Raw genomic sequence first — 11,407 nt, 5'->3', positions numbered from 1 at the left:
TGGGCACTGGGGCAGCGGGGGTGTGTGTGTTGGTGTGTTCATGCGTGTGGTGGACATGAGCACGTCCTGGGTCCAATGGCTATCCCTTCCTGTGGCTCACGGTCCATCTGTCCATCTGCCGGTCCACCCTTCCTTCTGTCTGCGGGTCAGAAGCCCCACTTCAGGGCAGGGTCTGAAGTGTAGCATCTCACCTCTTCCAGCTCACCTGCCCTGCAGGCTGGTCCTGCTCCCACCCAGCCCAACCCATTCTTCTTTTATTTTTTTAATGTATTTAAATTCAATTAATTAACATATAGTGTATTATTAGTGTCAGAGGTAGAGCTCAGTGATTCAACCATTGTAATAACAGCCAGCACTCATCACATCCCGTGCCCTCCTTAATGTCCAGCACCCCAGGTACCCCATCCCCCCTCCAGCAGCCCTCAGTTTGTTCCCTAGCATTAAGAGGTTTGTCTTATGGTTTGTCTCCCTCTCTGATGACTTCCCATTCAGTTTTCCCTCCCTTCCCCTATGATCCTCTGCACTGTTTCTTAAATTCCACATAAGAGTGAAACCATATGATTATTGTCTTTCTCTGATTGACTTATTTCACTTAGCTTAATCCCTTCCACTTCCATCCACGTCATTGCAAATGGCAAGATTTCATTTTTTTGATGGCTGAGTAATATTCCATTTTATATATGAACCACATCTTCTTTATCCATTTAGCTGTGCATGGACAGCTGGACTCTTTCCACAGTGTGGCTGTTGTGGACGTTGCTGCTGTGAACATTGGGGTACAGGTGCCCCTTCAGATCGCTCCATGTGTACCTTTGGGGTAAATACCCAGTAGTGCAATTGCTGGGTTGTAAGGCAACTCTATTTTTAATGTCTTGAGGAAGCTCCATACTGTTTTCCAGAGAAGCTGCACCAGCTTGCATTCCCACCAGCAGTGCTCAAGGGCTCCCCTTTCTCCACATCCTCACCGACTTCTGTTTCCTGACTTGTTGATTGTAGCCATTCTGACTGCTGTGAGGTGGGATCTCATCGTGGTCTTGATCTGTATTTCCCTGATGATGAGTGATCAGCCCAACCCATTCTTACATCTTCAAATCAACCCATCAGCCCTTGTCACAATCTCAGTGCCCTTAGTGTTTGTTGGTCTTCGTGCTTGCTGCCAACACAGCCAGCTCCCTACCTGCACTCAGCAGCGCACCACGGCGGGCCCCACCATTCTCTGCTTATATCTGCTGCTCCTGGGGGGATGCCTGCCTCTGTAAATGCCTGACAAGGGAAAGACCAGGCATGCCAACTGCCTTTCGCACCTGCGCGTCTCCAGCCTGCCCGCTCAGCCTTGACCGGGGATGGCCGCCCTGCTGGACTGGAGCCTCTGACCAGCTGAAAACCCCGGGCAGCCAGGCAGGCAGCTGATAGAACCAGTTGGTCATGGGGGATTTTTCCTAGCAGAATTTGGGAACAGCGGGTGAATGAGGAGACATCCACCAAATGCAATATCATGTCCCCCGAAGAAATCTAATGAAATAAGAAGGGCTCATGCAGACACGCTTTGCCCAGCACCACCCATGCAGTGGGCTGCTGTGGCATCAAAGGTGCGCGTGAGGAAGGGGAGGAACCCAGCTGTTGGTCGCCATTGGCTCTGAGCGCTAGAATTACAGAAGACCTTTTGGCTGCTCTCTGTTCTTTTCAACATCGCCAAAGCTTCATACAATAAACATTTATATTAATTTTAGAGTGGGCCATTTCCTCATTTCACTGGTGCAAGGAAATGTCTCAGCTCATGTTGAGTCATCGGAGGGGAAAGGAGGGGTCCTCGAACTCTCAAGTGTATCATCTCCAACCTGGAACATTCTAGTTCCCAGGACCGCCTTGTCCCCATAGAGACCGCATTGGGGTGCACCAGCACGAAGGGAAACACACCATCCTTTGTATTTGCAGGTGCTGCCAACACACGCGGCTGGAAGGAAGGAGTCCAGGTGATTCCCGTTTCCTGCCAGCCTGGCAGCCTTCCACCGCAAACAACACAGCCTCGCCCCCTTTCCTTCCTTGATAAACAGTCAGCTGTGCAAAGCCCCCCTCGGGCAAGTTGACTTCAGTGTTGCTCCCACTCCACTCCTGCTCATCCCCTGAGATAAGCCAGGATCCCTGCTCGGTGCAGAACAATCCCAGCTATGCAGGCAGCGTCCACCACCCCACACACACCTCAGGATCAGTGCTAACGGATTTCCAACCCCTATCCCAGCCCACCCGACGATGCGTTGTGGCCTTTGCCCTCCATGCCCATCCCCACCCTCTCCACCCTCCCTGCTTTGTGCTTAAGTCCATGACGTCACCCCACTCCATCTTCCTGCAGAGCCCCCATTGCTACCTCATGTTCTTGTTCCTTCGTTTGCTCATTTTTTCAGGTATTTGCTTATGCCCATCTCACTTCCCTGCAGGAGAGTTCAGGCCCCCAAAGGACAGTCCCTTTGCTTTGTTCACAACTGAACAGAAGGAAGGGGGGACAGAGCAAATGTGAACATGTTAAAGCTGAGGCAGGCATTTCGAGGTGCTCCTCACCAGGAAGCCCAGCGGAGACCTTCAGGGCAGGACTGGTCTGCACCTGCGACAACCCCCACCTTCCTTTACCCGTCACCTTATGTGCAGGTCATTTGTGCACACCTCCCCACTCACTCTCACCCCCAAAATGTGAGTCATTTGAACATATAAAACTAGCATGTGCTATAACTCATTATAAAAATCCCTAAACACTACTGATAAAGCTCCAGTCCTGCTTGACCTGCGTCTTCATCTCAGTCTCCTGACAAGATAGTCCTTGTTATTATAACGCTTCTGCTGTTTAGTTTAAAATGCATTTTCTAGATGTGTGTTACTCTAGAAATGTAGAAATGTAAAAAGTTGTTTCATGAAAATCTTAGAACATACAGGAGATAATACTCATGGTTCTAGAGACTTGCTTTATCAATGCAATATATGTTGTACCTTTTCTCATGTCGGTATGGATGCATGTATTTAAATGATTGCACACATGTTCCATGGTATGAAAACAGTGTTCTCGGTGGTCCCACCATTACTGAGACTTAGGCTGTTTTGAATTCTTTGCTTAAAATAATATACTGCCTTGAAAAGAGATGGAAAGCATGACAAAGAATGAAACAGAAGAGCCAAATGTGGAAAGCACAGCAAAAGGTGAACAATGGTTAGACAGGCTCATCGGTGAGCTCTGTTTAGTGAGGAGAGAGCCAGGGATCTGAAAACAGCTCTACAGAAACCTCCACACTGAGACACAAAGAGAAGACAGAAGGGTGTGGAAGATAGAGCTGTGCTCTCAGAAGCAGAAGAACTCTTTGAAAAAAATGGCTGAAATTTTTCCAAAATTAATGACAGGCACCAAACCATAGATCAAAGCTCAGAGAACATGCATCAGGATAAATGCTCAAAAAAAAAAAAGTAAAACAAACAAACAAACAAAACAAAACAAAACAAAAATTCCATATGCATGACATATTCAAGCTGCTGGGGAAAAAGACATAGAAAAAATCTCTAAGGCAACCAGAGTACAAACACAGAAACATTATGTGCAGAGAAGCAAAGATAAGAATTATGGCACATGGGGCGCCTGGGTGGCACAGCGGTTAAGCGTCTGCCTTCGACTCAGGGCGTGATCCCGGCGTTATGGGATCGAGCCCCACATCAGGCTCTTCCGCTATGAGCCTGCTTCTTTCTCTCCCACTCCCTCTGCTTGTGTTCCCTCTCTCGCTGGCTGTCTCTATCTCTGTCAAATAAATAAATAAAATCTTTAAAAAAAAAAAAAAAAGAATTATGGCACAATTCTCTTCAGAAACTGTGTAAACTGGATGACAATAGCCCGAAAGAGACAAAAAGTGTTGATTCAATAGTCTATACCAGTGAAAATATATGTTAAAAATTAAGGATTAAAAAAAAGACTATCTCAGACTAACAAGGAAATTTATTGCTGGCAAACTGTAAGAAATGATAACTATGTTCATCAATCAGAAAGAATGGTATCAGTCCCCTACTGGATCTTCAGGATGAAAGGAACAGCACCAGAAATGGAAGAAACGAAGATAAGATAAAGATAAACCTTTTTCTCCCTTTGTTTGTAATTGCTATAAATGGTAGCTGCTATCTACAGGAACGACAGTGACCATGTATTGCGTTGAGGGCAGACATAAAAATGAAACGTATAATGCTATCATGAAGGATGGGAGGAAGGGATTGGAAGAATATTGTTTGTAAGCTCCCTACACTACATATGAGGTAGGTCTAATACTATTTGAAGGTAATTAAATTACTCAGAGTAATTTAAGTAACTTAAGATTTATATTATAAACCCTAGGGCAAACACTAAAAAAATTGTAAAGCAGTGTAAGTAATAAATCAAGAGGACATAAAACAAAATGATTTTTAAAAGTGCTCAATTGGGCGCCTGGGGGGCTCATTTGGTTAAGTATCTGCCTTCTGCTCAGGTCATGATCCTGGGGTCCTGGGATTGAGTCCCGCATAAGCCTCCCTGCTCAGCTCCCTCCCACTCCCCCTGCTTGTGCTCTCTCTTTCTGTCGAATAAGTAAATAAAATCTTTTTAAAAAAGTGCTCAATTAACCAAAAGAAGACAGAAAAAGAGTAAAAAAAAAAGAGAGAAAGAAAAAAAGAAACAAAAACAGATGGAACAAATAGAAGACACCAAGCAAAATTATGATTTTAATCCAATCTTATGAATAATCACATTAAATGTGAATGGTCTAAATGCACTAGTTAAAAGGTAAGGATGGTCTGATTGGATTAAAAAAAAAAGCAAGACTCAACTATATTATGTCTGTAAGAAATCCACATTAAATATAAAACATATAGATTTAAAGTGTAAGGATGAAAAGAGATACACCACTCAATCACTGGCCAAAAGAAAACCCGAGTAGCTAACTTGATAGCAGGCAGACTTTTTTTTTTTTAAAGATTTATTTATTTGACAGAGACAGCCAGCGAGAGAGGGAACACAAGCAGGGGGAGTGGGAGAGGAAGAAGCAGGCTTCCAGCGGAGGAGCCTGATGTGGGGCTCGATCCCATAACGCCGGGATCACGCCCTGAGCCGAAAGCAGACGCTTAACGACTGTGCTACCCAGGCGCCCTCCAGCAGACAGACTTTTGAGGAAGAAATATTATTACACATCAAGAAGGACATTACGTAATGTAGCGTTAATTCTCCAAGAGGACACAACAGTCATACATGAAGATACAGCTAAACAACAGGCCTCAAGCTATATGAAGCAGAAACTGACTAGACCGAAAGGAGAAATAGATCCCAAATTACAGTTGAGCATTCAGGGCTCTACTCTTAGTAATTGTTAAAACCAGTGGACCACAACATAAATAAGGGCCCAGAAGACATGAATGTCATCAGCTACCTGGACCTCATCGGCATCTGTAGACCACTCCGCCCACCAGGGAACAAGAAGAAGAATATACTCGTCTCACGTGCACCTCGATATCACCAGGATACGCTTTTTTCTGAGCCACAAGATCTATCTCAGCAAACTGAAAAGAATATAAATCCTAAAGTGTGCTTTCAAGTCATGACAGAATGAGAAATCAAAAAGATATCCGTCCTAAAATATTTAGGAATCTTAACACAATTCTAAGTAAGCCAAAGGTCAAAGAGACATCTGACGGAAATACAAAAACATTTCAAATTAATTAAAAACGAAAATACAACATCTCAAAATTTGTGGAAAGAGGCTGAAGCAGTGCTTAGTAGGAAATTGATAGCACTAAATACCCGTATTTAAAAAAGAAGAAAGATCTCGAAGAAAAGATCTCAGCTTCCATCATACAAAACTGGGGGCTGGGGAAGGGGGTGCAATTAAGCACAGAGGAAGTAGAAGAAAGGGAATAATACAGAGCAGAACAGAAAAAAACGCAATGAAAATTACTGAAACCAAAATCTGGCTGTTTTTTGTTTGTTTTGGTTTGCTTTGGTTTGGTTTTCAAGCTCTGGCCAGACTGATCATGAGGAAAAGAGTCCTGAGGTCACTCACCAACACCAAGAATGAAAGCATGGACATCACTACAGATCCTGCAGCTTTTCAGAAGTAATGAAGGAACGTCACAAACAATCGAGTTTTATGCTAATCTGCTCTGTAGCTTAGACAAAATACACAAATTCCTTGAAAGACACAGATTGTCTGCCCTGATACAAAAAGAAATTTTAAAAGTCCAAATGGCTCTATATCTGTTGAAGAGATGGAACCCATAACTAAAAGCCTTCCTGGAAAACAAACCCCTAACCAAATAGTTTTGTTGGTGAATATTTTAAAATATTTAGTGAAGAAATAACTGCCAGCCTGCTTAAGCTTTTTCAGAAAATGGAGAAGGGAACAGTTCCAGTTTTTTTTTTTTTCATGAGGCCTGTATTACCCTGGTGCCAAAGACACCACCAGAAAAGAAAACTGCGGACTTCATGAGCAGTATGCAGAAATTTTTAATAAAATGTTAGCAAATAAAACTTGGTAATATGTAAAAAAGATAGTTCATCATGACCATGTAGGACTGATTGCTGGAATGCAAGGCTGGCTTAACATTAACAATCCAGTGTAGGGGCGCCTGGGTGGCTCAGTCCATGACACGTCTGCCTTCAGCTCAGGTCACGATCCCAGGATCCTGCGTTTGAGTCCCGCATCGGGCTCCCTGCTCAGTGGGGAGCCTGCTTCTCCCTCTGCTGCTCCCCCTGTTTGTGCTTTCTCTCTCTGTCAAATAAATAAATAAAATCTTTTTTAATATATCCAATGTAATTCACTGTATTAATAGAAAAATGGAGAAAAATCATAGGAACATCTCCCCAAATGCAGAAAATGAATATGACAAATTAAATACCCATTCTAGAAATAGAAAGGAACTCCTCAGCCTGATAAGGGACATCTACAAAAAGCTTCCTGATAACACTGTACTTCATGTTGAAAAACTGAATGCTTTCTCCCTACAATAAAGAACACAACAAAACAGAAAAAACGTTGTTATTCAATATTATTCTGGAAATCGTAGACAAGAAAGTCTTTAGCTGAGAAAGAGATGAAGAATGTACAGATTGGAAAGGAGGAAATAAAAATGCCTATTAGCATATGAGATGATCATTTATAGGAAGTCCTAAGGAATCTACCTATAAGCTATCAGAATTAATAAGGGGGTGTAGCAAGGTTGTAAGATGTAAGGACAATACAAAAAATTGATTTATTTCTATATACTAGCAATGAACTATTGGAAATTGAAATTTGAAATAATACTTAAACCAGGGATGAATGTAATAAAATTTATGCAAGATTTGTGTGCTAAACACTATAAAACACCACTGAGAGATGTTAAAGGAGTTCTGAATATAAAGTTAGTTATGCCATGTGTTTGTATCCGAAGACTCAATATTGTTAAGATACCAGTTCTCCCTAAAGCGACCTATAAGTATAACATGATACCAAGATGAAACCCACCAGTGTTTTTGGTAATATTAGCAAGCTGCTCTTAAAATTTATATAAAAATGCAAAGGTCCAAGAATAGTCAAAAGAATGTTGAAAAGAAAAACTAGTTGGAAAACGTACCCTACCTGATTTTGATAATTTATTATAAAGCTACAGTAATTAAAATGGTGCAGTATTAGCCAAAGGATACATATATAGATCAATAGATCTGAACAGAAAATCAAAAAATAGACCCGTGTGTATATGGTCAATGAATTTCAGCAGAGGCGCCTGATACTCTATATTCCCCTTCCCCGTCAAGTGGCAGCTCAGATGTGAAAGAGCAAGACCCATGGGGATGGGTAAAGCCATCCTGGCTTAAAAGCTCCATTTCCCAAATACAGCTCAGGAAAGATTGGCACAACATCCAGCAAGAAGTATGCCCAGTTACGGGATTTGCTTTGAGAGGAGTTCAAATCAATGGCACGCCCACCGGGTATTTCTAGAGCATGCACAGACCGGCGAGTCCAGGTGCAGTGTGCCAATCGTTGGTCATTTTTATCATCAGCATTGTCCCCGTGTGATGTTCCGCCTTTATCAGATTTCCAGAGGAACAGACCTAGAAAGCTAAACCGATATCAAGCCCGTCCACAGAGATGATAAAGGAGTGTGCCAATCCTTTACTCACCCACCAGAATTGGCTGAATAGAGCAGGACAGACAATACCGGGTTTCAGAGAAGATAAGCAACTGGAGTGTTCATTACACCGCTGGTGGGAGCATAAGCCTGCCAATCACTTTTAAAAACTAGCTGTATCAAGTCAAGTGAAACTTGCACATATCCTGATCCAGCAGCTCCTCTGCTGAGAATATACCCAACAAATACAGTTGCATATGTTCCCTAGAAGACATGCCAGAGTGTCCTAATAGCGAAAACTGGACACAACCCAAATGTCCATCAATAGTTGTATTAAATTAACACAATAAGATACTATTCAGCAATGATGAATAGGCGGTGTGCAACAACGTGGATGAAACTCACAAATACTACTGTTTTATGGAAGAAGCCAGACATAAATGAGTACGTATTTTAAGATTCCACGTACACTAAGTTCTTACTGTTTCATGGTCTATAATATTACAAGTCATTATGGATCCTAAGAACATTGAGACATTTTCCAATTCATTACACAAGAGGAGTGTAACCCCCAGAATTACATCAGACAAAGACGGTGCAGGTGTCACACACTTGCTAACGACCCGCCCCCTTACACATACAGAAGCATCGAGTGTGCCCGAGGAAATCCACCTGTGCACTTGCTGAACGTTAGCCTGTCTCGGGAATATAAGGGTGGGTCACTGTCAGAACATCTGATGCTACAGGAGCCCGCTTTGTAGGTCAAAAGACAAACGCCACGGGATTATGTACACAAATTCCATGGTGTTTAATACAATTCGATACTTGATGATAAAACTTTTTGGATATCTTTAGATATCTAAAATTAATTTTGAAATATTATACATTCCTTTTAAAATGAGCAAGAAGAAGATGATAAAAATTTGATAAGAATAAACATTAAATTGTTCTTGTGATAGGTCAAGGAAAGAAATTAAGACTAAATACTGGAACTGAGCATTTGCAGACGACAGCATTGCTCATTTAGGAATTGCAGGATCAGTCAGAACACTGCAGACACATCAGAATAAATAAAAGTTGAGAACGGTAGTCAGAGACAAGGTAAACAATAGTTTTCTTACAAATGAATAATAAATTTTAATATGATGGGAAAATGTGTTAAAATAGTGACAAAACACATGAAATGTCTAACAGTGAACTTAGTAGGATGTGCATACAACTTGATGAAAATGAGTTAAACTTGTATCAGGGGATTGAAAAGGAGACCTTCATAAATGTGAGGCCCCTCCCCATTCTGGAAATAGTAAAGCCTAATGGTTGAGAGAAGACCTTCCAATGTCAGAGAGAGGATTAAGCACCACATGGGGACCCAGGTGGGCCAGCTCAGGAGCACACCCTGTGAACACTCCCCTCCCCCACCCACACACGCACACTCCCCCTCCTGACCCTGCATCACAGTGTAAAGTGTTTGCACTTCACCTTTCATTTCAGGCCCTGTGTGCAGGGGAACCAGCCAGGACAGCCAACAAATTCATGGCTAAGGGTTCACACCAAGGGCCAGGAGAATGGACAGGCAAGAGTGCACCCTCTTAGCCAACTGGCCCACACCTGCTCTCCAGTGTGGACCTTGGCAAGCATTATCCATGAAATGGTGGCAACAACATGGTTTGCAGAATGCCATCATCCTCTTGGCACTCCCTGTCTTGGGGAATGGTGCCCCGCCCAGTCCAGTTATGTGGGACCCTCTGTGTCACCCTTCTCTTTTCCCTGCATCCCACTCAGCTCTATCTATCGTGTCTCTTGAGTGCATATGCATCTCAATCTCTACCACTATCACTCTAGTCTGAAGAAGAGTGGTCACAAAGCCATTCCATGCTCTCTTTCCTATTCCAATCTGTCCTCCACCCTGAAAACAAAAGGACAATTTCGCTGCTACTAGAGAGCCAATGGTGGCTTCATCACCCTTATGGTTTGGTGCAATGGCCTGCAGACCGTGGCTGCTGGGCCCTGCCTCTTTCTCCAGCTTCATCTTGAACCTCCCTTCATCCATCTCCTGCTTGATTTCCACTCCTCATTCTGGCCATGCTCCCTCCCACTCTGCGCCTTCGTTCATGCTGTTCCCTGTGCTAGGATGCCTATCCTCTTCTTTCATGAGTTTAGTGTTCTGGGTCCTCAGGCCCATCCGTGGAGCCCTCTTGTTCCCTCATGGCACCATAATCCCGTCCTGACTTGGATGTGGACCCCCGTATCCCCAGTGCCTGGCACAGGCCAGCCCGTCTTGGCTGCTCCGTGGCAGGGAGGTCCTTCTTGTCTTCTCTCTGTGGCCCTTCATGCACCTGGATTTTACTCCTGAGTTGTAGATTCTAGAAAAGCTCAAAGACAGTTGTTTAGTCACAGTTCTCTCACGTTTGGCGATGTGCGCCAGTTGCCTTAATATCTGAGTGCCAACATGGCTCAGCGTTGGGTGTGCGCTAAGTGTATTTACGATCCGGCCTTCGTGGCGCGCCTTCCTTGTTACTGTGTGCCTTCAGCGTGCCAGCCTCCGGAAGCTCCCAGAGATTTCCAAAAGCACAGCCTCTCATTGAGAGCTTTATTGCAGAGACGGGTATCACCACGTCCCTGCATGTCCGCCTGCGTCTGTGCTCCTGAGACAGTGGAGACGCGTGGGCTTCAGTTCAGCCTCTCCCTGGGACTTTCATCCCGGTGCAGAGAGCCGTCCCCTGGCAGCAGCCCGGTTCAGACGGCGTCACACCCGCGCTCAGTAACGTAGGTCTGGCCCAGAGGCGGTGGGGTGGGGAGGAAGACACCACCCAGGGTCATGAGGAATGGGGCGCTGACTCACCTTTTACCTGAGGGCCTGGCTGTCTGGCTGACAGCTTTATGCAACACACAACAACCAGAAGCGTGTGCGAGAGAGGAGTCAATGCAAGTAAGGAGCAGGGCCCGCGGGTCTCCATTCTTCTGACTCTGTCTGTGTCTGAGCACCGTGCCCACCGGGCTTCACGGGCTCCTGTCTTTAAGAATTTAACCAAACGTGGGGACCGGTCCTCTCCCCCTTCGGCGGGACTCAGGGTGAGGGCGAGGAGCTGGATGCCCTGTGCGGCTTAGGCCGGGCCCACATCTCCCCTCTTTCTCCACTCAGCGGCCCCCCGACCCAGGTGGCCACAACCTTCCTTGCTGCAGAGATCCCTGTCTGGGTGCAGGGGCCCTGGCTCTGCACAGACAGCTCAGATGTCATGTCTGTCCAGCAGCTTCGGGGAACCCCCACAGGTGAGGAGTGACAGCTGAGGACAGGAACACTCTGCAGCCA

The sequence above is a fragment of the Ursus americanus genome, chromosome 4 (assembly GCF_024610735.1).
Source record: "Ursus americanus isolate L20-20 chromosome 4, mUrsAme1.1.p, whole genome shotgun sequence".
Lineage (NCBI taxonomy): Eukaryota > Metazoa > Chordata > Mammalia > Carnivora > Ursidae > Ursus > Ursus americanus.
Note: the sequence above shows the minus strand (reverse complement) of the source record.